The sequence below is a fragment of the Palaemon carinicauda genome, chromosome 1 (genome assembly GCF_036898095.1).
Source record: "Palaemon carinicauda isolate YSFRI2023 chromosome 1, ASM3689809v2, whole genome shotgun sequence".
In the NCBI taxonomy this organism is placed as follows: domain Eukaryota; kingdom Metazoa; phylum Arthropoda; class Malacostraca; order Decapoda; family Palaemonidae; genus Palaemon; species Palaemon carinicauda.
In genome coordinates this window covers 111066068-111092883 of record NC_090725.1, presented here as the reverse complement: position 1 = coordinate 111092883, position 26816 = coordinate 111066068, and the positions used below count along the sequence as shown (strand labels likewise).

Below are 26816 nucleotides of genomic sequence, written 5' to 3'. Positions count from 1 at the left end.
AGCCATACTGGCTTTTGGCTTTGCCCGGGGACTCATTATCTGAGTGTGTCAGCACTCAACAATAAAGAGTCCCTGCACCTCGCTCGCACCTTGCTATGCAAGGGCTGCGGCCTACGTAAGCTGTGTGTGAAGGAAAAAGTGATTCGTCCTAGGAAGTTGACTTGAAGTTCTTTAGATGGAAACTTTAGGCTAGGACTCTCCCAATACCACCTCGTCAGGGTATGGGGACGCGACAGTATTAACTTAATATGACAAATTCGTAGATAATTTGTATTTTTCCTAACCATACAAACCTTAGCTATTTAAATAGGGTATTACTTTCGGCGTAGCTGAAATGACGAGCCATTAAATTTTTAACGAGGGTTTACTACCCCCTCGCTAGTTAGCGAGGGGGTAGGGGAGGAGTAGCTAGCTACCCCTCCCCCCTCATACACCGGTGAACTAGTTCACTTTGCTTAGAGGTAGGACATATCCCGGGGGACAGGGCTGGCAGGCAAGTTTAACTAAATAGCTAAGGTTTGTATGGTTAGGAAAAATACAAATTATCTACGAATTTGTCATTTGTTCCGTAACCGAAATACAAACCACGCTATTTAAATAGGGTGACTTAACCCTTAGGAAGGGTGGTAAGTCCCAACCGTACTGGCTTTGGCTTTTTGCCCGGGGACTCAGTATCTGAGTAAGTAGAACTCAAGATAAGGAGTCCCTGCACCTCGCAAGTACCTTGCTCTGCAAGGATCATGGCCTAAGTAAGCTTGTGTGTGAAGGAATGAAGTGTGACTCGTCCTAGGAAGTTGACCTGGAGTCCTTTAGATGGAATTCTAGGTTAGGACGTTCCCAATACCACCTCGTAAGGGTATGGGGGACGCGACAGTATTATCTTAATACTGTACTAGGAACACAAGGAAGCATGGTTTACCTGCAGTGGTTTGAGGTCAGCTATGCAGAGAACCCAGGATGCTGCTTTCCCCAAGAGAGGGGAGGATGAAGAAAAGAATAAGAGCCAGGCATACCTTTTCATTCATGCAGACTAAAACTGGGTAACAATGCCCTCAACCTTCTGCTACTTGTCCATTAAGGAGCCTGAGGCTTAGACCAGCTGTTGTGCAGCCACCACAGGGCTGATAGAGAATGTATCGAGCCTCCTGTGGGTCACGTCTTGCAGGTAGTGGGCTGTGAAGGTCGTTTGACTCTTCCACACCCCTGCTTGTAGAACCTGCGTCACTGAGTAGTTTCTCTTGAACGCCAGGGACGTAGCGATGCCTCTGACATCATGTGCTCTAGGGCGACGTGACGGAGGAGGGTCTGGATTCAGGAAATGGTGGATGACCCTGCGAATCCACGCTGAGATAGTATTCTTAGTGACCCTCCTCTTCGTCCTTCCTGTGCTCACAAACAATGCTTGCACTCGAGGACGAACTGCAGCTGTTCTTTTAAGATAGAGCCTCAGACTCCTTACTGGGCACAGTAGAAGATGGTCTGGGTCATCTGTTACAGAACGGAGACTCGAAATCCGGCACTCCTGGATTTTGAGTCTTAGCTACAAACTCAGGGACGAACCTGAACGTTACCTCCTCCCTTGAATGGGCGATGTCATACGAGAGACCATGAAGTTCGCTGACTCACTTGGCCGAGGCCAAAGCAAGTAGGAACACCGTCTTCCAAGTCAGGTGGCGATCAGAAACCTGGCGTAATGGTTCGAACGAAGGTCTCTTAAGAGCCCTGAGGACTCGAACCACGTTCCATGGAGGAGGTCTCACTTCCGACTGAGAGCAGGTAAGTTCATAACTTCGTATGAGTAAAGAAAGTTCTAGCGAGGAGGAAAGGTCCATTCCTTTTAGCCTGAAGGCAAGACTTAAGGCTGAGCGATAGCCTTTCACTGCCGAGACTGAAAGGCGCATTTCTTCCCGCAAATACACAAAAAACTTCGCTATTGCTGGAATAGTGGCATCGAAGGGAGAGATACCCCTTCCACGACACCAACCACAGAAGGTTTTCCACTTTGCCTGGTAGACTCCTGCAGATGACTTTCACAGGTATCGAGACATCCTTTCCGCAACTTGTTGCGAAAAGCCTCTCTCTGTGAGGAGATGCTGGATAGTCTCCAGGCGTGAAGCCGTAGCGATGCTACGGCTTTGTGGAAGATGCTGGCATGTAGTTGCTTGAGTGGCTCGTGTCGAGGAGGGAGTTCTCTCGGGAGTTCCGTCAGGAGCTACAGAAGGTCCGGGAACCACTCTGCGTGATGCCATAGCGGAGCTATTAAGGTCTTTGACAGGTTGACCGATATTCTGGTCTTGTTGAGCACCCTTCTCATCAGACAGAACGGGGGAAAGGCGTAAACGTCGATGTTGTCCCACCGTTGTTGGAAGGCATCTTGCCAGAGTGTCTTGGCGTCCGGGACTGGGGAGCAGTACAGCGGCAGCTTGAAATTCAAGGCTGTCGCGAACAGATCCACCATCGGGGAACCCCACAAAGTCAGGACTTTGTTGGCTACTAGAGTATCCAAAGACCACTCACTATCTGCGATGCTCTGCTCAGACTGTCGGCGAGCACATTCCTCTTGCCCGGAATGAAGCGAGCCCATATTGGAATCGAGTGGACTTCGGTCCATCTCAGTACAGTATCTCTACTGCAAGATGGGATAGCTGTTGTGAAAAGGTACCTCCCTGCTTGTTGATGTAAGCCACTACCGTGGTGTTGTCGCTCATCACCACCACGGAGTGACCCGCCAGGTACTGTTGGAACTGTTGAAGAGCCCGATAGACGGCCTTCATCTCTAGCAGGTTTATATGGAGGCACTTTTCTGATTCGGACCATAGGCCTGAGGTCCTTTGGTTCAGAATGTGGGCCCCCCACCCTTCTTTTGAGGCGTCCGAGAACAGCATCAAATCCGGGGGAGGACGAGAAGAGCCACTCCCTTTCGGAGGTTTTCGTCTGTCACCCACCATTGAAGGTCCGTCCGTTCCGCAGGACCCATAGGGACCAAAATGTTCGGGGAATCGTGACCTTGATTCCACCGAGACTTGAGCCGCCATTGCAGGGATCTCATCCTGAGGTGCCCATTTGGAACTAGACGGGCCAGAGAGGAAAGGTGACCGAGGAGACGTAACCACGATTGGGATGGGAGTTCTCGTCTGAGGAAAGGATCTGCGACCCTCCTCAGCCTTGCTATCCTGTCGTCTGATGGAAAGGCTTTGTGGAGATTGGTGTCCAAGATCATGCCTAGATATACCAGTCGTTGAGATGGAAGCAGAGAAGACTTCTCGAGATTTACCATGATCCCTAGATCTTGGCAAAGTCCCAGAAGCTTGTCTCGGTGTCGAAGAAGGGTCGGCTCCGAGTCTGCCAGGATCAGCCAATAGACGAATGCCGATCCTGTGTGCCCACGAAGAGATCAGGGTGAACACTCTGGTGAACACCTGAGGTGCTGTGGAGAGACCGAAACACAGCACCTTGAACTGGTAGATCTTGTTGTCTAGGCTGAATCTTAGGTACTTCGTTGAAGACGGATGGATTGGGATCTGGAAGTAAACGTCCTTCAGATCCAGTGTGCACATGAAGTCTCGCGGTCTCACTGCGAGTCTGACCACGTCTGCCGTCTCCATGCTGAACGGGGTCTGCTTGACAAACCTGTTCAGAGCTGAGAGGTCGATGACTGATCTCCAGCCTCTAGACGCCTTCTTTACAAGAAAGAGTCGACTGTAGAAGCCTGGGGACCTGTCGACGACCTCTTGGAGAGCGTCCTTCTTCAACATGGTCTCGACTTCTGCCCGAAGGGCTTGCTCTCTTGCCGATCCCATGGCAAGAGAGCTCGACGACACTGGATTCGCTGTCAGGGGAGGTAGAGATGTTATGAACGGGACGCGATATCCTTGGCTGATCACGGAGATCGTCCAGGAATCGGCCCCTAGTTGCTGCCACCTGTCCGCGAAACTTTGAAGGCATCCCCCCACTGGTGGACATGCGGGGGGACTGCCAATCCTAGCGTTTGGGGCCTCGGCCACTCCCCCTAGGATTTTTACCTCCCATGGAGGACTTCTTGCCTTTCCTGTCCTTGACGGGAAAGGGCTGTTTGGACACCGTTGCCTTTGCTGCTACTGCCGGCTTTGTCGACTTTGCAGGGCGAGGTTGTTGAGGTGCTGGAGGCTTATAGGGCTTTGATGTTAAAGCCCTCTGGAGGAGGGAGTCCTGGTTGGACTTCCTCCACCTCTCAGCCGCCTGCTCTACATCTTTCGGCTCAAATAGACTACTCCCCAAAAGGGAGGAATGTCTGAGCTTACTGACTTCGGTGTTTGGGACCTTCGAGTTGAATCTTTCAGACACCGTATCTCGGCGTTTCAGGATAGTATTAGCCCACAAGTTCGAGACTTGGTGGGCCAGAAACTTGATGGTACGAGTGCCTGAAAGAAGGAAGGTCTCCAAGGCCTTCCTGGTTCTCTCCTTAGACAAGTCTTCGGATCGTATCAGGATGCCAAGAGATCCTAGCCAGATATCCAGCCACGAAGTGGCCTGCATGGCACACTTCGCTACCTTCTCCTGGCAGAGGATCTCCGAGGCCGAGAACGACACTGGCCAGTTGGAGAGTCTCTCGAGAGGGACTCCCCTGGAGAGCTCTTCCACCGAATGGTGGAGGGGAAGAGCTAAACAGGACTCCTCCATGATCTCGAAGTACCTCCTCTTTTGGACACGAAGAGGTGGGAGGAGTTTGTTTCCGGCACTGGAACGGCTGGAGGAGGCTAGCTCAGAGAGCTGGCTTTCGACATTATCTCTGGCACTCTTGACCCCCTGGGACCAAGGCAAAGCCGCGCTGGCTTTAGGGGGCTTCTGGGTAACAAAGACTCGGTCCAGAACCGTGTCCTTGCCCTCTCGAGGAGGAATCTCTGGATCCGAGAATCCGCTAAGGTTCCTCATCAATCCGAGAATCCGCTAAGGTTCCTCATCAGAGTCAAAACTTGCCAGAAGGCATGCTCCGACTCCTGCGGCTCTCCTCCTGATGGACTAGCAGCAAGGTCTCCAGTCCCCAAAGGCTCTTTTTGGGGGGACTCTTGGATGTTCTCCACGGGCTTAGCTGGCTCTGGTCTGATCCTAGAAAATGATTTTGGAATCGTCTTGGAGTCCTTCGACTCCCTCCTGGGAGGGATGTAGGATTCCAACAAAGATGGTGGGGGGCTTCTCGGCGCGAGGTGGGGTTTCTCCCATTGGTGCGATGGGAGAACGCCTCACCTCACGTGAATCCCGAGGACGGAAAATCCTCGTCCACGGGGGATGGAGAGAAAGTCTGGGGAGGGGAGGGAGCCTTCCTCGACGACTTCCGAGGAGCCAGTTTCGCCCTTGGAGAAGTAACCATGTCGTCCACGCCTCTCTTCCTCTTCAGGGGGGCCGAGATAGCTGCTGATTTGAGGCCTTGTTCAGAGAAAGCGGGCTTGAAAGCCTGCGCAACCACTCTGATCAAGGGCCCAAACCAGGGCTGCCAACTGACAGCAAGGCTGCCAACTGACAGCAGCGCTGTCAGACACATCCTCTGGAGGGAAGGGGATCGTAAGATCCCTAGGAGTGGAAACTACAACAGGGTCTGCCTGAAAGGAAGAAGCTGTGGAAGAAAAGCTCCTAGACCTGTCCGGAGATTTCCCTCCCTCCGTTGAGCGCGCTGTCCTGCGCTTACGGGGGGGGGGGAACGCGATGAGGATGATCTGACTGCGTGTCGTACTGCAGGATCTCGTGTGGGAACGCGCTGTGGATCGCGCTGGGCATCGCGCTCGCGCGATAGGCCATTGCCTAGCTCAGGGGGCGATTGCTCGCGCGCGCGGGCGTGCGTAGGCGATGGCGAGGGTGCGCGGGCAAGCGATGGCATGCAGGCGAGCGATGGCGCGTATGCGAGGGTGCGCGTTGGTGCACAGGCGAGCGTTGGTGCGTGGGAGAGGGCGCGCGTTGGCGCGTGAGCGAACGATGGCGCGCAGAAGGAGCTCGTGGGCGCGCAGGCGACAGGGCGTGTAGGCGTCAGGCCGCGTGGGCGCGTAGGTGAAGGGGCGCGTTGGCGCGCGTTCCGGAGACCTCGGATGGTGTGCAGCCACAGGATCCTGAAGGTCCCTTAAGGACGAAGCCGTTGGGCGCGCGTGCAGGGGAAATATCCCTAGCGCGCGGGCGCGCAGGAGGGCGCTCATCTGGAACTGAAGTTCTGGCAGTGGGCGCGTGGGCGCGCGATGGAGACTGCGGGCGATGGCGCGTAGGCGAGGGATGGCGCGTAGGCAAGGGATGGCGAGCAGGCGAGATCCGGTGGCGCGTCGGCGATCGTGGAGGAGAGCGCTGGCGAGCAGGGGAGGATGAAGATTTCCCTCTGGAGCCCTGATCCGAAGATCGAGGGCGAGCAGGTGAGCGATGGTGAGCAGGCAAGCATTGGCGAGCAGGAGAGCGCTTGCGAGCAGGAGAACGCTGGCGCACAGGAGATCGCTGACGAGCAGGAGACCGAAAGCGTTCATGGTGTGCATCAGGCTGAAGGCGCGCCGAGGTCCGCTGGCGAGCAGGAGATCGTGGGTGTACAGGAGCTCATGGGCGTGCAGGAGAGCACTGGCGAGATGAGACTGCAACAGGAGGGCGCTTGCGCACAGTAGTGCGCTGGCGCGCAGGCGAACGTTGGCGCAAAGGGGAAACCTGGCGCTTAAGGGACTTATACACAATGTGTGAAAGCCCCCTTTGCCCCGAAGGGACCAGTGCCCGTTGGAAAACGGGATGGGTGGAAGCCCACAGCGCATCTGCAGCCAGGAAGGGCGAGGGCAGGTCAGCAGGTCTGGCAGGAGAAGGAGATCGCGAACGATCTGCGGAGAGGTCCAGGTCCAAAGAAGTAGCAGGAACGGTAGCTGAAGGATGAGGTTCCTCTGCGGGGGACTGCGAGGATGAAGATCCGAAGAGGCGCCTCCTAACCCCCTTGTGAGGAGAAGGAATACCTCGGCGACGAAGAGGAAGGCGAGCCTTACGTCTTATACGTCCTCTGGGAGCAGCAGGCAAACCATCGGCAGTCCTACGAAGAGGAGTCTGTCAGTGAACTCCCCCGGGGGAGAGAATCTCACGCAGGAGAGACCAGGGGAGCTAAGCCTTCAGCTACAACAGGAGCAGGGGTTTGAACACTCTCATTGGAAGCCTCTGCCACAACAGCCTCGACAATAGACAGAGGGTCACCCTCTGCTACCGCCAGTGACTGTTTGACAGCTGTTCCCAACCTGATCATGTCATACAGGGCTTCCTTGGAGTGCGAGCCCTGAAGCCCCAAGGAAGCCCAAAGCTGCAAAAGATGATCATTATTAACATCAACAGAAGGAGAAATAATTAAATCCTCCCCCGGGGGAGGAGGAGGAGCTGCCTCGCTATGGGAGGCAACTCCCTCTCCCAAACCCCGAGATTGGTCAACAGTACGGCCTACGCTACCAATCGACGGCCTCTCGAGAGAAGCAGACCGAGTGGGAGCTTCGGAGGAGGTTTGGGCCACGGAAGAAGAGCCCTTAGGATTTTCCTTCTTCAAAGAAACCTTTGTAGGAGAAATATCCCATTTGGACTTCTTCTTCCGGCGCCGGGAAAACCTCTCCCACTGGGAGGTAGACCACTCCCTACATTCAATACATACGTTATCACTTTCACACCGCTGACCCCTACAATAAGGGCAAAAGGTGTGTGGATCCGTGTCTATTGACGACATGAAGGTCCCACAAGGGCGTTCAAGTAACCGAAGGCACTTCCGCATTGTAGAGGCCAACTTCACAACACTCTAGAAAAGAAAAAGCAAAAAGCATAGATTAAATGGCTGTCGTGTAGGCGAGGGTGACAGCGGACACGTCCGACTAGCACCCGAGCCGATAGCAAAGTGGGCTTACCACATAGGTGTGTGAGGGAGGAGGGTAGCTAACTACCCTCCCTACCCCCGCTAACTAGCGGTGGGGTAGTAAACCCTCGTTAAAATTTTAATGGCTCGTCCTTTCAGCTATGCCGAAAGTAATTACCCACTTTAAATAGCGTGGTTTGTATTCCAGTTACGGAACAATTATTTTTTTTCACTTTAAATAGCGTGGTTTGTATTCCAGTTACGGAACAATTATTTTTTTTTATGTTAATTACTTCTTTATGTTGGATTTATGAATTTGGACTAAATAGCTTAATGAGATCATCCAGTGCCAAAGTGCATTAAGTGTAAAACCATAAGAGTCAAACTATGATATAAAAGTTAGATGAGGTTGAATAACAAGATGGAAGAAATTAAGTATGAAAGGATATAAAGCAAGTGCAGCAAGGAGCTGAAGAAATATTTCAAGGACCCTGAAGTAATACCTACAGAGCACTGCATGAGGTGCACTAACATCATGACCCCTTTTATAAAATTAAGAATATCATAAAATGTGAAAGTACTGTACAGTAATTTGCATTTTCCCTAATAATTCCAACATGAGTCATTTAAATAAGAGTAAGTTGCTGTAATTGCCATTGAATCTTTAACAAGGTAGGTGCAGTAGTGGGTGTGAAGTACGTAGAGGGAAACACTCGCCTGACTGACAGGATCACATCACTCTTAACCTTTGGGCCAAGCGCTGAGCTAGATGGCTGAGGCGGGAAGCGTGACTCATGTGATTCCAATTACCTAAAACATCTGTGATTTGTTCAACTCAAATACAAACCATTGTCCTTTATATAGGAAACTCCTCCTTTACAGAAGTTCCCCCATTCACAGATACAAACACAGATCCAATTGAAAATAACAAAGATAAGATAATGAAATATTCTAATAAAAATGTATATCATTTAGTACAATAAGCAAAATGACATTTGTAATAACCAGAGATTTATTTCATATGAAACCCAACTATTTATTGACTTTTGTAGCAGGAAATCATAGGCATAGGATTCAGATTAGGCTTACTCTAGGCCAAAATGTAACAAAATTCGACTTACAAACAATAATTCTACTTACAAACAGCTTCTTGGAACCTATTAAGTTTATAAGTTGAAGACTTATACAGTACTTTTCTTCTCAAGACATATCGTCCTTCCTGGTCCCGTAAACGAGCATGGAAGCTGACTCCAAAAGCCTCCTGACAACCATACATAGAGACATAGAAGCTGTTAGGACCTTGGCCTGGTTGGCCAATACTGACTTAAGCAAAATTCAGCACTAGATCAAAGAACACCCATCTCTTTATAGGGGAGATGTCGAAGTGTCGGACCAGGTATTAGTCGGCTTGGAAATGCATCAGTCATCTGACCCGCAATATTAAGGCTGCTGCATCCCCTTGAGGAGAAAACGAAAGGGTGGAATGGCCAGTCACTCATTCTTTTCTCGAAACTTATGGCAAAAGTGTAACCTTAAATGAGATGCATACTTATCCCACGTGGATAAAGGAGTTGTGACTCCTTCCTCCACTTTTCAACTGTGTTATCAATCTCTTCTACAGGGAAGATTACAGAGATGTCCAGGATTGGTGTGTTCCTGAGGGAGAGAGCTAATTCTTGTCCTATCTAGCTGGAGAAGGGCAAAGCTATTGCATCCCTCCTCTTAAGAACCCAGTTTGCCCACTAGTTGGCTGACTGATGAGCCAGGAATGTTACTGCCTTTGCTCCTGACAGCATGAGGTTGGTGAACTGCTTCCTTTTGGTAATGGCCAGATTCCGAGATTAAGCAAAGTACGTTGAATCTACTGACCAGAGGAGGATCAAAATAGTATCTTGCAGGCTGGACATCGCAACTGTTTCCAAGGCTGTGGACTCAAGAGGCTGATCAAGAAATGCCACCGTACTTCAGTCTATCTGCAGTCAGTGCCGTCATCATTTAATCAATATGGAAGCTTTGATGTCGAGAAAGGGATGGAGGCAGGGGCTCGGTGGACCAGCTCAATCAGAGAGAATTCTTGGGTGCAGTGACCTGCAAATACACTCTGAAAAATGCATCCCACGTATGCACCGACCAGGGAAGCTCAGGGGCTGATCTTGAGTCTTGAACCAATATAGAAGCCTTAGCAACAGGCTTAGGCTTGGACTTCAGGTGATTCGAGAAGAGAGGTGATGTGGCTGTATTTAAATCTCGATCCCCAGAAGACGAAGGCTTCGGTGTTCTCACGGTACTTTGGGACTTTCAATCGGTCTTGCGTATCTTCTGGGGGAAAACTTCCCCTGAGGTGTTGCTTAAGAGAGAGGAACTGTCCAATATGATATTTTGATTATAAAATAAATTTTTGAATATACTTACCCGGTGAATATATAATAGCTAACGTCTCCGACGGCTCGACAGATTCCAAAAACTCGCGAGCGATCGCCGTGAAGGTTGCGGGTGTGACCACCAGCGCAGACTATCGGCCAGATACCGCATATACTTGTCAATTTCTCCAGTTCTTCTCCTGGGTCTCTATCGGGGAGGAAGGGAGGGCCTTTAATTTATATATTCACCGGGTAAGTATATTCAAAAATTTATTTTATAATCAAAATATCATTTTTAAATATTAAACTTAGCCGGTGAATATATAATAGCTGATTCACACCCATGGTGGTGGGTAGAGACCAGTATTAATACAATAAAGGCGTATATGCTCAAGAGTTTTTTGACAATATTTCATAAAAAACCAACTTAAGTATAGGTAACTGGTAAGGAAGCTGACTCTGATGATTACTTTGCCTCATTAGTCTGCTTTCCTCACGAAGCCCAGCCATCCTCTCAGGATGCTGAAAGACTCCCAGGAGCTGTTATATCCAGGGCGAACACCCCTATAACAGGACCTCATCAATACCCTTAATCTGGGCGCTCTCAAGAAACAACATTTTGACCACCCGCCAAATCAAAAAGATTGCGAAAGACTTCTTAGTCTCCCATACAACCCAAAATAAGATTAAAAATTTCAAAAGTAGATTAAAAGGATATTGGGATTAAGGGAATGTAGTGGTAGAGCCTTCACACACAACTGCACTCGCTGCTACAAATGGTCCCAGTGTGTAGCAGTCCTCATAAAGAGTCTGGACATCTTTCAAGTAATATAAAGCGAATACCGACTTGCCTCTCCAAAAGGTCGCGTCCATAATACTTTTAATGGATCTATTTTGCTTAAACGCTACTGAAGTTGCTATCGCTCTGACTTCATGAGCCTTGACTTTAAGTAAATTACGATCCTTCTCACTTAAATGAGAGTGTGCCTCCCGAATCAAAAGTCTAATAAAATAAGACTACGCATTCTTAGACATGGGCAAAGAGGGCTTTTTAACGGAGCACCATAAAGCCTCTGAACAACCTCGTAGCGGTTTAGTTCTGGATAAATAAAATCTAAGAGCTCTAACGGGGCACAGCACTCTTTCAACTTCATTCCCCACAATCTCAGAAAGACTGGGGATTTCAAATGATTTAGGCCAAGGACGAGACGGAAGTTCATTCTTGGCCAAAAAACCAAGTTGAAGAGCGCATACTGCTTTATTAGTGGAGAAGCCGATGTTCTTGCTAAAAGCATGTATCTCACTAACCCTTTTAGCCGAAGCCAAGCACACCAAAAAAAGTGTCTTGAGGGTAAGATCCTTCAGGGAGGCTGAATTTAATGGTTCAAACCTGTTTGACATAAGGAACCGTAGGACCACGTCCAAGTTCCAAGCAGGAGTCGAAATATGACGTTCCTTGGAAGTCTCGAAAGACTTAAGCAGGTCTTGGAGATCTTTGTTATTAAAAAGATCCAAACCCCTATGCCTGAAAACAGAAGCTAACATGCTTCTGTAGCCTTTAATGGTGGATGCAGAGAGGGAGCGACCGTTTCTCAGATAAAGCAGAAAATCTGCAATCTGCGCTACAGAGGCACTTGGAAGAGGAAATAGAGGAGGACTTGCACCAGTCTCTAAATACCTCCCATTTCGACTGATAGATCCTGATGGTAGAGGATCTTCTAGCCCTCGCGATCGCTCTAGCTGCTTCCTTCGAAAACCCTCGAGCTCAAGAGAGTCTTTCGATAGTCTGAAGGCAGTTAGACGAAGCGTGGGGAGGCTTTGATGAAATCTCTTTACGTGAGGCTGTCGCAAGAGATCCATCCGCAACGGCAGACTTCTTGGAACGTCTACCAGCCATAGAAGTACCTCTGTGAACCACTCTCTCGCGGGCCAGCGTGGAGCAACCAACATCAACCTGGTCCCTTCGTGAGAGGTGAACTTCTGCAGCACCTTGTTTAGGATCTTGAAAGGTGGAAAGGCATAAACGTCCAGGTGAGACCAGTCCAGCAGAAAAGCGTCTATGTGGGCTGCCTCTGGATCCGGAACTGGAAAGCAGTAAGTCGAGAGCCTCTTTGTCAGTGAAGTCGCAAAAAGATCTATGGTGGGTTGACCCCATGTCATCCATAGCTTCTCGCACACAGTCTTGTGCAACGTCCACTCCATGGAGATGACTTGTCCTCTTCTGCTGAGGCAGTCCGCCAAGACATTCATTTTTCCTTGCACAAATCTCGCCAAAGGAGGGATGTTACTTGCCTTAAATGGAGTTCCTTCTGATCCGTGGACCAAAGACCCGAGCATTCCAGACTGTCCAGTGGAGCTCCCTAACCCAAATCCGATGCATCTGAATACAACACATGGTTTGGGTTCTTGATCGCAAGAGAAAGACCTTCTCGAAGTCTGATGTTGCTGTCCCACCAAGTCAGACATGTCTAGACTGAGTTGGAGATTGGGAAAGAGATACTCTCTAAGCCCTTCTCCTTGTTCCAATGGTTTAGGTGAAATTGGAGAGGGCAAAGGTTGAGTCTCCCCAGAGAGATAAACTACTCCAGCGATGAAAGAGTTCCCACGAGGCTAGTTCAAACTCTTACAGAGCAACTGTTTTTCTCTTGCAAGTGAAGGACTTTTAACAGAGCTTGTTCCATTCTTGTGGGAGACGAAAAGGCCCGAAAAATCAGACACTGTATCTCCATTCCCAAATAAAGAATAGTCTGTGATGGGGTACTGTAAGTTACGACTTCTCTACGTTCACTATGAGACCTAGCTCCTTGGTTAGGTCTAATGTCCATTAGAGGCTCTCCAGACAGCGATATAATGACGACGCCCTGATTAGCCAATCGTCAAAATAAAGGGAGGCTCTGAATCCTCAAAAAATGTAGAAAGCTTGCTACATTTTGCAAGGGCCTTGTAAAAACAAGAGGAGCAGGAATGAGGCCGAAGTACAGTGCTCAAAATTGGTACATTACTTTCCCGTCCACAAACCTCAGATGTTGTTGAAAGTTTGAATGAATCGGGATGTGGAAGTATGCATCCTGAAGGTCGAGAGAGACCATCCAGTCGCCTTCCCTTACTGCTGCCAAGACAGATTTGGTAGTCTTCATCGTGAAGTTTGTCTTGACAATGAACACAAGGAGCGCACTTACATCTTAAGTACTCCTGCAGTGAACGTGGCTGCCAGATCATTGGAGCCATCCCTGATAGCCTTGTTCCTGCAGTGAACGTGGCTGCCAGATCATTGGAGCCATCCCTGATAGCCTTGTTCCTGCAGTGAACGTGGCTGCCCGATCATTGGAGCCATCCCTGATAGCCTTGTTCATGCATGACATAATTGTACAGCAATACATTGACAGCTGGAGAGACCTTCTTACTTAAGGCTCCCAGGGACCAATCCAACAAATAAAAACTTCAAACGCTCGAAAAAACTCCTAACAGGAGATGGTCTAGCTCTGAAGCCGACCATAAAATCTTGGAGCGTCTCATGGCTAGACGACGAGGAGAGTCCACAAGGCTTAAGAAGTCTCCCTGGGCAGAGGCAGGTACTCCCAAGCCGAGAACTTCTCCTCGAGCTTCTCCTGTGTCACACCAGATGCCCGAGCGAGAAGCTAATTAAGAAGGAGGAAAAGCAAAAGCAGACTTTCCTAAATTTCTCCTGGATTCCAACCAGTCTCCCAGTAAGAGCATGGCCCTCTTGGAAGAAGAAGAGAGAACTGACTTCGTAAAAGTAGGCGTCGAAGAAAGTCTAGGACAAAATTTCACTAAAGAAATTCATAATTAAAATACAAGGGATTGTTGGACCACCCTAGGTTACTCCTCTTCTGAATGACTCCCCAAAGGTACATTAGTTGAAAGGGGGTCATCAACTTCTTCAGAAGGCACATCATCTGATAAATCTAAAGTCTTGCGAGAAGGAGATTTATATTCAGAATGACGTGAAGGAAAAGCCTGACAGGCTACATCAACTTGTATATGAACAGAAGTTAAAGTTGGAGGGTCGATGTCACGATGTGACTGCAGAGAATGTTATTCTACTACACGTCGTGACAGAAGTAACTGACGTTCAAACGTCCCGTAGTAACAGCGGTGACTGCTGTTCGATGCTATATCGTGACTACGATGACTGACCCTCGACGTCACGTCATGTCTACTGTGTCTACCGCTCAACGTCACATCGTGTCTGCGGTGTCTGCGGTGTCTACATCTCAACGTCACGCTGTGACTGCGGTGGCTGACGTTCAAAGCGATCAAAGTTACATCGAGATTTATGCTCCGCATCTCGCTTAACAGCAAAGCTGTCACTAGAGATAACGTCAGCGTGGCGTAACAAAGCTCGTCTAGAAGGTTGAAGACCCGAATCACGTATCCCAGAACCGTGACGTACAAAAAGCAAAGGATCCTTTCGCACAGGAACAGGATCGAAAGCTTCTATTGAAGAAGAAAGCTTTAACAGCATATCTAACTTCGGATCAACCTGTGACTGCAGTGGCTGACGTTCAAACGTCACGTAGTAAACAGCAGTGACAGCTGATCAATGCTATATCGAGACTACGGTGACTGACACTCGATGTCACGTTGTGTCTACGGTGTCTACCGCTCAACGTCACGTCGAGTCTGTGGCAGAAACGTCTGTACATGAACGTCATCGCTATGAACGGGACTCTTATTATGACTACAGCTAGGACGTTGAACTTGTTCTGAAGGAACTAATAAACGTTTCAACCGTCTCGAAACTTTACGCCCAGGCTTTTAAAGAGACGAATCATCGGAAGACGAGGAGAAACTTCGTCTCTCCTGTCTTATGGCAAGGACGTGCTTGCCGAGCAACGTCTGATACCTTTGAGGGAACGTCTGTTCGTTGGTTTACACTCCTCACTCCCTTAGGTCCTACGACATTCCTTCTCCCTGGTGCAGGGGAGCCTGAAAGAGGTCTCGGACTAGGCAAGTGACAAGCACGAACAAACGAACCCTCCGCAACACAGAACATGTTTTTTGCACTTACTTCACTGATATCGTATTTTTCAATAATTTTACATTAGACATGAATAAAACTGATTTCTACCTGAAGCACGCAATTCTCCCTTACATCAAAAGGTTAGAATTGCGAAATGAGTCGTATAATGTAAGCACATTAGTACAAAATGAAACACACATGCAAAAATCAATAAACATATACATATATATCGAATAAAACGGAAATATATAAAGTTAAAAAGATCAGTGACTGGGGAGGAGACTAAACACTAGTTCACTAAGGACTACGTTTTCAATCTCTCACCGTACAGTGCCTTGGGACGAGAATAAAAACTAAAACGTTTTATCCTCTCTCCCCGTACAGAGACTTGGGACGAGAGTAAAAAAAAAAAACTGAATCGAGAACAACGTTACTCGCTCCCAAACTCCTTGTACAGTACAGAGACTTGGGACGAGAATAAAGATCGGATCGTTCTCTCTCTCTCTCTCTTGTCACTCACAAGAGAATGGCCCACTCACCCTTCGTCAATAACAGGTTATTTGACTAAAGGAAAAAACTGAAAGGACTAAGAAATTGAAAATTAACAAGTTCCTTTAAATTAGTATCTAAAACACTTCAGTTTGAAAGAAGAATGAACAAAACGTCAAAATCGATTTACTCTTTCTGCAAAGTGAAACCGTGATTCTCTCTCTCTCTATCGTAACGATAGAGCGCAAACTGTATAGCATAAATAAACCAAACGTTAGTTCATCTTTGAAAAAACAGCACAAAGACTATTCAAAGAATATATTTCTTAAAATATTTTCTAAAAAATATTAATTTCATCACTCTTACAGAGCAACTGTTTTAAACTAAACAAAAATAAAAGTTGAATGGGCTCAACGTTGTTTAACTTCGTTTTCCAAGTTAGGACCGCCTACAAAGAATCGGTAAAGGCCGCATATAAACAAAAACATAAAATTTATCTTGATATTTAGTATAAATGGAAAGCTAATCGAAGAGGCCTAATAAAGGCGGGTGAGATATAAAATATAAAATATATAGAGGTAAATCTATGAATATCAACAATAATTTATAAAGTGATAAAATAATTACTAAAAGCCTTTAACACACTTCCGTACACTGAGGGAAGGGTCGGCCATCTTTTCTCTATGGAAAAAACCAGAGATTAAAAAAAAAAGCAAGGGAAAAACACTTTTCCTCTCCTTTCAAAAGCATTTCTTTTGAAGATAGTACAGTATTGAATAATCCAACACGGCGAAAGCAATAAAACCAAAACCAAGTACTTCACCAATTCGGTCGAAAACTAGAGGTCATAAAGCGAGCGGAACCAACTTGTCGACAAGACCGACAGAGAAGAACTGGAGAAATTGACAAGTATATGCGGTATCTGGCCGATAGTCGGCGCTGGTGGTCACACCCGCAACCTTCACGGCGATCGCTCGCGAGTTTTTGGAATCTGTCGAGCCGTCGGAGACGTCAGCTATTATATATTCACCGGCTAAGTTTAATATTTAAAACTACAATGTTTTCGCTTGGCAAGTGGGGAGCTAGAGTGTAACGTCCGAGTACCAGCTGCCTTAGTCCTCTGGGATTGTTATTCTGTCAATTTCATGACCCTTTGCTTAGGAGACAAATGTTAAGTTTTATTATTATTATTAATAGCTGAGCTACAACCCTAATTGGAAAAGCAGGATGCTATAAGTACAAGGGCTCCAACAAGGAAAAATAGCCTAATCAGGAAAGGAAATAAATAAACTACAAAATTAATGAAAAATTGAAATTTCTTAAGAACAGTAACAACATTAAAATAAATCTTTCATAGATAAACAAAAATAAAAAAAAAATAAAAAATGAAAATAAATGCAATAGAATAGTGTGTCTGAGTGTACCCTGAAGCAAGAGAACTCTATCTCAAGACAGTGGAAGACCATGATACAGAGGCTTTGACACTACCCTAAACTAGAGAACAATGGTTTGATTTTGAAGTGTCCACCTAGAAAAGCTGCTTACCATAGCTAAAATTTTCTTCTACCCTTACCAAGAGGAAAGTAACCATTGAACAATTACAGTGCAGTAGTTAACCCCTTGTGCGAAGAATTGTTTGGTAATCTCAGTGTTGTCAGGTGTATGAGGACAGAGGAGAATATGGAAAGAATAGTCCAGACTATTTGGTGTATATGTAGGCAAAGGAAATATGAGTCGTAACCAGAGAGAGGGATATAATGTAGCACTGACTGGCCAGTCAAAGGAGTCAATAACTCTCTAGCGGTAATATTTCAACAGGTGGTTGGTGCCCGGGCCATCCTACTACCTGTTTTTGCCTTGAGGGAGGGGGAGGGCAAATGCACCCAACACGATGCTCATGCAAGTGTAGAAGAATGCGAACGGGATGTTGATGGTGTCCTTACTGGAGACCATGAGCATTCCTTTGACCAAGAGCGAGTGTGTACAATTGCATATGTCAATGACTGTCCTCGTGCCTAAGAGCTTGGTGATCTACAGCATGCCGGCTTAGTATGTGGTGATTGTGCTTGTGGAAACCTAAAGCATGGTGACTGCATTTGCTGATGATCATTGATGCTTCGCCAGATGAGAATTCACGGCCTTCTTAGAATGTCTCTCTGGTGCTTTCAGTACTTAAAGGACGAATTTGCATGTGACAAACGTTTCCGTGGCAACGAGCAAGGTGTTTGTGCATGTGGAGACTCTCAATTTGAACAAATCCCAAGTCTAGCCTGAGAAGGTGATCGTGATGTTCGTGAGTGTCTAAATTATAATTTCTCTGATGAGCTCTGACAGATCGGTGATTGGGGGGGTAGCCTTTCCCTAAAGGAGTTGAGTGCGCAGGATGACCCACATTCTTTGAGTAAACCCATGAGGAAGGTGGTATACGTTGTTTGTCTTAGGCACAATTAGCATTAGAAGTCTTTGGGGCAGCTTTTGTCATTTGACAAGATGTTCCAGCACGTGGAGATAGGAGACGACCTAGACTGTAGCTTGTCATCCCGACCAGAAGTGACCGTGGCATGCCTCTTGCTAAACTAGTCTCTTGAGGGGAGGGGCTTAGCCCTCGAACCTCGTACCTCGAAGCTTTCCTGTGGGGAGGGTTTTGGTACCATCGCTATTCCTCCCACGAAACTATGTAGAGGAACCTGGCGAAGCCTAAAGAGACTTCTCCAGATCACTTGTCCTGTGACTCAGAGAACTCCTCTTCTTACTAGCAGCAAGCAGCTCCTAAGCAAGGAAAATAGGCTTTGGAGCAGACAGACCCTCGAACAACTGGTGGCGGCTTGTCTGCAACAACAACCAAGGATACGTACAAGGGTGTCACCTCAGAGCTCTCCTCTGCAGGCAGGATGGGAGCAGTAAAAGATCGGGAAGACTTCTGAGATCTAGTGGCTGCTAGAGCCTCCAAGAGTTTCTCCACTGAAGTGACACCATTGATCCCAAGGTTGGGCCACAACACATCCAGGTCCTTACAAGGATCATCATCCGATACGAGCAGTGGGAGACCTTTGGGCGTATGGCAAGAGGGTATTGACTTTCTCCTGTTTTGCTCAAAGAAATCCTTGAGGGAAGGACAGGAACTCCCTTCTTCTTATTTACTCCAACAGACAATGCCTCGGAGGAAGAAGAGTCCGCAACAGTCTTTGAACCCGATGAAGGAGCTAGACAGTTTTTCTTGGGCATCAGTTTGGGCATACTCAAGACTAAATCCGAGGCATCCTTCTTAGACTTCTTCTTCCTCTTCTTCATGAACTCAGACCACAGCACTGGAGGCCAATCACTACACTCAGGACAGAGCGATTCCTATAAACAGTCATACCCCTTACAGGCTTACAGCAGCTACGAAGTTGGTGAGGGTTGACTTCAGGCTTGCTCATGCACTGTCCATATCCTTTACCAGGTTTGCCAGGGCACAACCCCATGTCTGACCAAAGAGCCGACATCTTCAATCAAGCATACAGCACACGATCTGAAAGAAAATGCAGAGTGACTAGAAAGTAAACAGGAATGCCGAGAATTAAGTCTGTACTCTCTGGTAGCCGAATGCAAATTGAATGCAGATCTATCTGTTGGGTGGGCAGGGCTACCTGTCAAGTAGGCGGGGTTACCTGTCGAGTGGGTGGGGCTTCCCCGCTATCTGGCAGCCAGCTATGTTTACCTCGTTAAAAAGCTCAACCGCCATTTTTAACCTAGCTGAAGTCAACTCCAAAGGTTCATATTACGTACGGAAACAAAGATTAAATACCTGATGTCTGTTAAAACTGTAATACTGCACTAAGTCCAATGGTACAGAAAATTGGAAATCAATGTCAAAAGACAATAAATTGTGAACTTTTAATTAAACAAAGTATCTAGGTTATTATTAGTCTCTGCGTATAAGATATGGGGTTCACAATAGTATGCTTGAAGTAATATACTGTACTGTATTCAATCATGTCAGTTCCAGTCTCTTAACTAATATTGAAAGTTTTACTTTACTGAAGCACAATATTCGTAAACCAATTTTTACCAACATAATTGAATACACCCCAGACAAAACACTAGTTTCAACTCTGTAACCTATACTCGACAGTTAAGAATACCTTAGATATCTACTTAAGTAAGTATTCAATTTCTAAGCCCTTTGTTTTGATCGCCATGACATAAGAAGGCCCTAAGAATGTTTCATAAAACTCCTGACAGGTAGATTGACTGACCAAACTTTGACTTTCCATTTTCTATATCATTAGTACTGGTAGTCACTTGAAATCTCCAATCAAAACTATTTTTAATCATGAACTTGTGTGACTTTCTCTTCCACGATCTCCAAAAATGTTATTTTCATTAGTAAAATAAATTTTTGAATATACTTACCCGATAATCATGTAGCTGTCAACTCTGTTGCCGACAGAAATCTACGGTCGGGATACGCCAGCGATCGCTATACAGGTGGGGGTGAACACCACAGCGCCATCTGTGGTCAGGTACTCTAGTACTTCTTGTCAACACCACCTCAATTTTTTCCTCGGTCCACTGGTTCTCTATGGGGAGGAAGGGTGGGTCAATTAAATCATGATTATCGGGTAAGTATATTCAAAAATTTATTTTACTAATGAAAATAACATTTTTCAATATTAATCTTACCCGATAATCATGTAGCTGATTCACACCCAGGGTGGTGGGTGGAGACCAGCATACATGTTAACACAGAAGCTAAGTATCCCGTATTTTATTTTATTAGTTATTCAAAAATAACATAAAATAAATAAGTACCTGGTAAGGAAGACGACTTGAACCATTACTCTGCCTTTATTAAGTACGTCTTTCTTACTGAGCGTAGCGGTCCTCTTAGGATGCTGAACGACTCTTAGGTGCTGAAGTATAAAGGGCTGCAATCCATACTAAAGGACCTCATCACAACCTTTAACCTCGGCGCTTCTCAAGAAAGAATTGACCACCCGCCAAATCAACAAGGATGTGGAAGGCTTCTTAGCCAACCGTACAACCCATAAAAAGTATTCAAGAGAAAGGTTAAAAAGGTTATGGGATTATGGGAATGTAGTGGCTGAGCCCCCGCCTACTACTGCATTCGTTGCTACGAATGGTCCCAGGGTGTAGCAGTTCTCATAAAGAGACTGGACATCTTTGAGATAGAATGATGCAAACACTGACTTGCTTCTCCAATAGGTTGCATCCATAACACTCTGCAGAGAACGGTTCTGTTAGAGGGCCACTGAAGTAGCCACAGCTCTCACTTCATGTGTCCTTACCTTCAGCAAAGCAAGGTCTTCTTCCTTCAGATGAGAATGTGCTTCCCTAATCAGGAGCCTGAATAGGTAAGAAACTGAGTTCTTAGACCTTGGAAGAGAAGGCTTCTTGATAGCCCACCATAAGGCTTCTGATTGTCCTCGTAAAGGTTATGACCTTTTTAGATAGTACCTAAGAGCTCTAACTGGGCAAAGTACTCTCTCCAGTTCGTCCCCCACCAAGTTGGACAGGCTTGGGATCTCGAACGACTTAGGCCAAGGACGTGAAGGAAGCTCGTTTTAGCAAAAAACCGAGCTGCAAGGAACATGTAGCCGTTTCAGATGTGAAAACTATGTTCCTGCTGAAGGCGTGGATCTCACTTACTCTTTTAGCTGTTGTCAAGCACATGAGGAAAAGAGTTTTTAATGTGAGGTCCTTAAAAGAGGCTGATTGGAGAGGTTCAAATCTTGATGACATAAGGAACCTTAGGACCACGTCTAGATTCCAGCCTGGAGTGGACAACCGACGTTCCTTTGAGGTCTTAAAAGACCTAAGGAGGTCCTGTAGATCTTTGTTGGTGGAAAGATCCAAGCCTCTGTGGCGGAAAACCGCTGCCAACATACTTCTGTAACCCTTAATCGTAGGAGCTGAAAGGGATCTTACGTTCCTTAGATGTAACAGGACGTCAGCAATCTGGGTTACAGTGGTACTGGATGAGGAAACTGCATTGGCCTTGTACCAGCTTCGGAAGACTTCCCCTTTAGACTGATAGACTCTGAGAGTGGATGTCCTCCTTGCTCTGGCAATCGCTCTGGCTGCCTCCTTCGAAAAGCCCCTAGCTCTTGAGAGTCTTTCGAAAGTCTGAAGGCAGTCAGACGAAGAGCGTGGAGGTTTGGATGTACCTTCTTACGTGAGGTAGACGTAGAAGGTCCACTCCTAGAGGAAGAGTCCTGGGAATGTCGACCAGCCATTGCAGTACCTCTATGAACCATTCTCTCGCGGGCCAGAGCGGAGCCAACCAACGTCAGCCGTGTCCCTTTGCGAGAGGCGAACTTCTGAAGTACCCTGTTGACAATCTTGAACGGCGGGAATGCATACAGGTCGAGATGGGACCAATCCAGCAGAAAAGCATCCACGTGAACTGCTGCTGGGTCTGGAATCGGAGAACAATACAACGGGAGCCTCTAGGTTATCGAGGTAGCGAACAGATCTATGGTTGGCTGACCCCACAGGGCCCAAAGTCTGCTGCAAACATTCTTGTGAAGGGTCCACTCTGTGGGGATGACCTGACCCTTCCGGCTAAGGCGATCTGCCATGACATTCATATCGCCCTGAATGAACCTCGTTACCAGCGTGAGCTTTCGATCTTTTAACCAGATGAGGAGGTCCCTTGCGATCTAGAACAACTTCCACGAATGAGTCCCTCCCTGCTTGGAGATGTAAGCCAAGGCTGTGGTGTTGTCAGAGTCCACCTCCACCACCTTGTTAAGCTGGAGGGACTTGAAGTTTATCAAGGTCAGATGAACCGCCAACAGCTCCTTGCAATAGATGTGAAGTGTCCTTAGCTCCTGATTCCATGTTCCCGAGCATTCCTGTCCGTCCAAAGTCGCACCCCAGCCCGTGTCTGATGCGTCAGAGAAGAGACGGCGGTCGGGTTTCTGAACAGCCAAAAGTAGACTTCCTTGAGAAGAAAGCTGTTCTTTCACCACGTGAGAGTAGACCTCCTCTCTTCGGAAACAGGAACTGAGATCGTCTCTAGCGTCATGTCCTTTATCCAGTGAGCCGCTAGATGATACTGAAGGGGGGGAGGTGGGGTCTCCCTAACTCGATGAACAGTGCCAGCGATGAAAGTGTCCCTGTTAGACTCATCCACTACCTGACTGAGCATCGGTTCCTTCTCAGCATGCTCTGGATGCAATCTAGGGCTTAGTATATCTTTGGGGCCGACGGAAAAGCCCGAAAAGCTCGACTCTGAAGATCCATACCCAGGTAGACAATGGTCTGGGATGGGACGAGCTGGGACTCCTCAAAATTGACCAGGAGGCCCAGTTCCTTGGTCAGATCCATAGTCCATCTGAGAATCTCCAGACAGCGACGACTTGTGGGAGCTCTTAAAAGCTAGTCGTCTGACGGAGCCGGACACAAGATCATGGTACTGCTGCACAGTCTGTGAACTGTCAACCATGGGGAAGCGAGGAAGTACAGTGACAACCCGAAGCTGTCTAGACTGTCTGGGTCGTACAGACAACTCCTTATCGGGTTGCTGAGGTTGCCGCACTGCGTCACAACAAGACACTTCTGCTGGTTGTCGAACGTCTTCCCAGTGACACACTGACTCCGTAAACAAAAAATCCTCTAACAAGGACTAAGCTTGGACTGCATGTCTTGCAACACAGCTCAAGGTCTATGGGAGCAGGTGTGGTAACAGACGGGGTTAGCGACTGAAGTGGAACCATTACCCTCCCTGGAAGCATGCTATGCTTAAATAAAAGTCCATAGGAGGCTAAGCAGCTAAAGGCTCCTCTCCAAATGACAGAGTCCTCAAGGGAAAATCAGAAGGAGGGAGAATAGCACTTTCTCATCTACAGGAACCATATCCGAGAAAAGCTAAGTTCTCTCAGTGAGGGTTTCACTGGTGCAAAAGCAGCAGACTAGAAGGCAACGTTATGAAACTGCTTGACAGTCTAGTGAGTTGGCAACAACCAAAGATGTGTGACTGAGAAGCATGCGGTAAGGTATGCAGAGCATGCTGTATGTAGAGCATGCTGTAAGGTAAGCAGAGCATGTTGCATGGCGTGCGGCTTATGCTGCATGGGATGAGGCTCATGCTGCATGGGATGAGGCTCATGCTGCATGGTATGAGACTCATGCTGCATGGGATGAGGCTCAAGCTGCAAGGGATGAGGCTTATGCCGCATGCGTTGAGGAGGATGCCGCATAGTATGAGGCTCCTGCCTCATGGGTTGAGGCGGTTGCCGCATAGCATGAGGCTTTTGCCTCATGGTTTGAGGAGGATGCCGCATAGCATGAGGCTCCTCATAAGCATGAGGCTGCCTCATGGGTAGAGGAGGATTTTTAAAGAAAACTGAACCTGACACTAATCTAGCTGTCCGAGGATTTACCTGGTGAGACATCAGTCTCTTTACCAGCGAGTTTTACCAGATTTCCCCGGGCCACCACGTGACACAATTGGTAGTAATTCATTCAAATTACCCCTAATGAGTCAATATGGATAAATATCAACACAACATCGTGTTCAAATAGAAATAAATTTCTACCTCATACTTGGGATCGAACGCTAGCCCCTTCTAATGAAAGGCCAGGTCGAAACCAACCATGCCACGAGAGCCCATTCAAGAGTTTAGGTTCTTGCCTCAAGAGTGGAGGTGGCTGCCGCAAGAGTTGAGGTTGCTGCCTCAAGGATGGTGGAGGTTGCCGCAACGCAAGAGGTTGCTGCATAGCGCTGGTATCTGGCAACTCCCAATGCGGCAGCTCACGCGTGGAGGTAGGTTGAGGAACCTCAACATCAAACGTCTGGCAGGGTGGACTGCGCAGAGGTGGAGTTGAGGTTGCTGCCTCGAGGATGGTGGAGGTTGTCGCACCGCAAGAGGTAGCTGCCTCGAGGATGGAGGAGGTAGTCGCAACGCATGAGGCTCCTACCTCAAGGGTAGAGGAGGTTGCTGCAAAGCATAAGGCTCCTGCCTCAAGTGTTGAGGAGGTTGCCGCGTGGCAAGAGGCTCCTGCCTCAAGGAAAGTGGAGGTTGCTGCACAGAGCTGGTATCTGGCAACTCCCAAAGCGGCAGCTCACGCATGGAGGTAGCTTGAGGAACCTCAACATCATACGTCTGGCAGGCTGGACTGCGTAGAGGTGGAGGAGCGCTCGCAGGAGGAGGTGTGTTAACCTTCTCTGCCTGAAAACTCCTGCATCAACACCGCAAGCTGAGACTGCATTGTCAGCAGCATAGACCACTAGAGTTTAAGAAAGACAACAACAAACGGAGCTACTGTCCGTTGAAACTGAGGGTCTAAAACAGCTGGTGCGGCAACAGACGGAGTTACTGTCTGTTGCGATACCACCTTGCCTCTCTGGGAGGTGTGCAGTTGTCGTACTGCAGCAAGTCCGAACTGACCCAGTGCTAATGGCACCACCTAGGAGTTGGACTTGCGCGGAAGGGACCGACTTGCACTTAAAAGCTGCAAGATTTGGTCCATGGTTTCTGCGAGAAACCTCTTCCGCAGACGAGGAATAAATGGGCTCTCTCGTCTTTGTGTGGGTGGGGTGATCACGTCGGCTACGTGAGTTGGTTACACCCGAAACCACGGAGGGAAACGTCTGTTCGTCGATCAAGGCCTGCTGAACCCATAAGTCCTTCGACATTACTTCTCCCCTGGGCTTGGGAGCTTGTAAGAGGTCCCAGACTAGGCGAACAACTGGCACGAACAGACGAACCCTCGAACGCAACACTGTAACACTTTGCGCTGATCACTTTATCACTTTTGATTTTCTGTTTGCACTTATTTCACTGAACTCGAAACTTTAAGTGGTTTGTACCTGAAACACGCAAATCTATCCTTCATTAAAAGTTAGTAATTGCGAAAACAGTATTACAATGTAACAGAAAAACATAATGAAAGATAAATAATTCAGTGGCTGTAAAAGAGATTAAACACTAGATCAAATAAACTACGTTTAAAATCTCTCACCGCATAAAGTCTGAGAACAAGAATAAAACTCTAGAAACGTTTACCTTCTTCCCCTAAAGAGACTAGGGAGAAGAGCAAAAACGATAACAACGTTACCCGCTTGAACGAAACGTTTATCCTCCTCTCTCTCCCTCCGTCTCTATCTCTCTCTCTCTCTCTCTTGACTTAGCACCTGAGAGAAGAGCCCAATTATATATATCGTTAAAACATATTATTGTTAAAGGAAAAAAACTGAAAGGTTTCCCAAATAAAAAGTTCCTTTATTAGAATAGAACCATTTAAGCTAAGAAAGAATGAACAAAACGCTAGAATCGGTTTACTCTTACTGCAACGTGACACCGTGATAGACTCTCTCTCTATCGTAACGATAGAGCGCAAGTTGAACGTTCTGAACGTCAACAACTGCAGAGACAAAACAAAACGTTAGTTCAACTTTGAAAACAGTACAAGACTATCAAAGAAATTCTTTCAAAAACATTAAAATAGCATAATATGTTAACAGGTAAAAACGAAATGACGGGCTCAAAGTTAATTAACTTCGGTTCCAAGAAAAGACCGCCTACTATTGGGAAAGGTCGAATATAAACAAATATAAAAATTAATTTTAATAAGTTTATAATAAAAGGAAGTTAATCAAAGAGGCCTATAAAAGGCGGAGAGATATAAAATAAATCTATAACTTTGTTAAGCAAAATTAAGAGAGTCTATACTCTCTTCGACACCAACACTTCCGTCTAAGGGAAGGGTCGGCCATTTAAAAGTGAAAGAGAGTTCATACTCTCTTCGTACCAAAATTAAATAAAAAATTAATTCAAATTAATTCCAAAAACTTGCTAAGCTAATGATATAGCTTCCTGAATAGCGAAGGCTAAACTCTAGAGCAAATACATCACCAAATCGTGAGCAATAACTCCAGAATCAACAGCGTATCCATGTAGGTCTAGCCGGAGGCACGACAGAGGAAAAATTGAGGTGGTGTTGACAAGAAGTACTAGAGTACCTGACCACAGATGGCGCTGTGGTGTTCACCCCCACCTGTATAGCGATCGCTGGCGTATCCCGACCGTAGATTTCTGTCGGCAACAGAGTTGACAGCTACATGATTATCGGGTAAGATTAATATTGAAAATCCAGTTTTTGTACAAGGTCTAACACTTTTAATACTAGTCCCTTTTCCAACTGTTATAATTATGAAATAGTT

General features: G+C 47.1%; 1 protein-coding gene across 1 annotated transcript in view; it reads right to left on the bottom strand.

The window, feature by feature from the left end:
• LOC137642905 (bolA-like protein 3) overlaps window positions 1-26816 on the bottom strand; it is a 78506-nt gene that overhangs the window by 50098 nt on the left and 1592 nt on the right. The gene's annotated exons all lie outside the window — the stretch shown is intronic.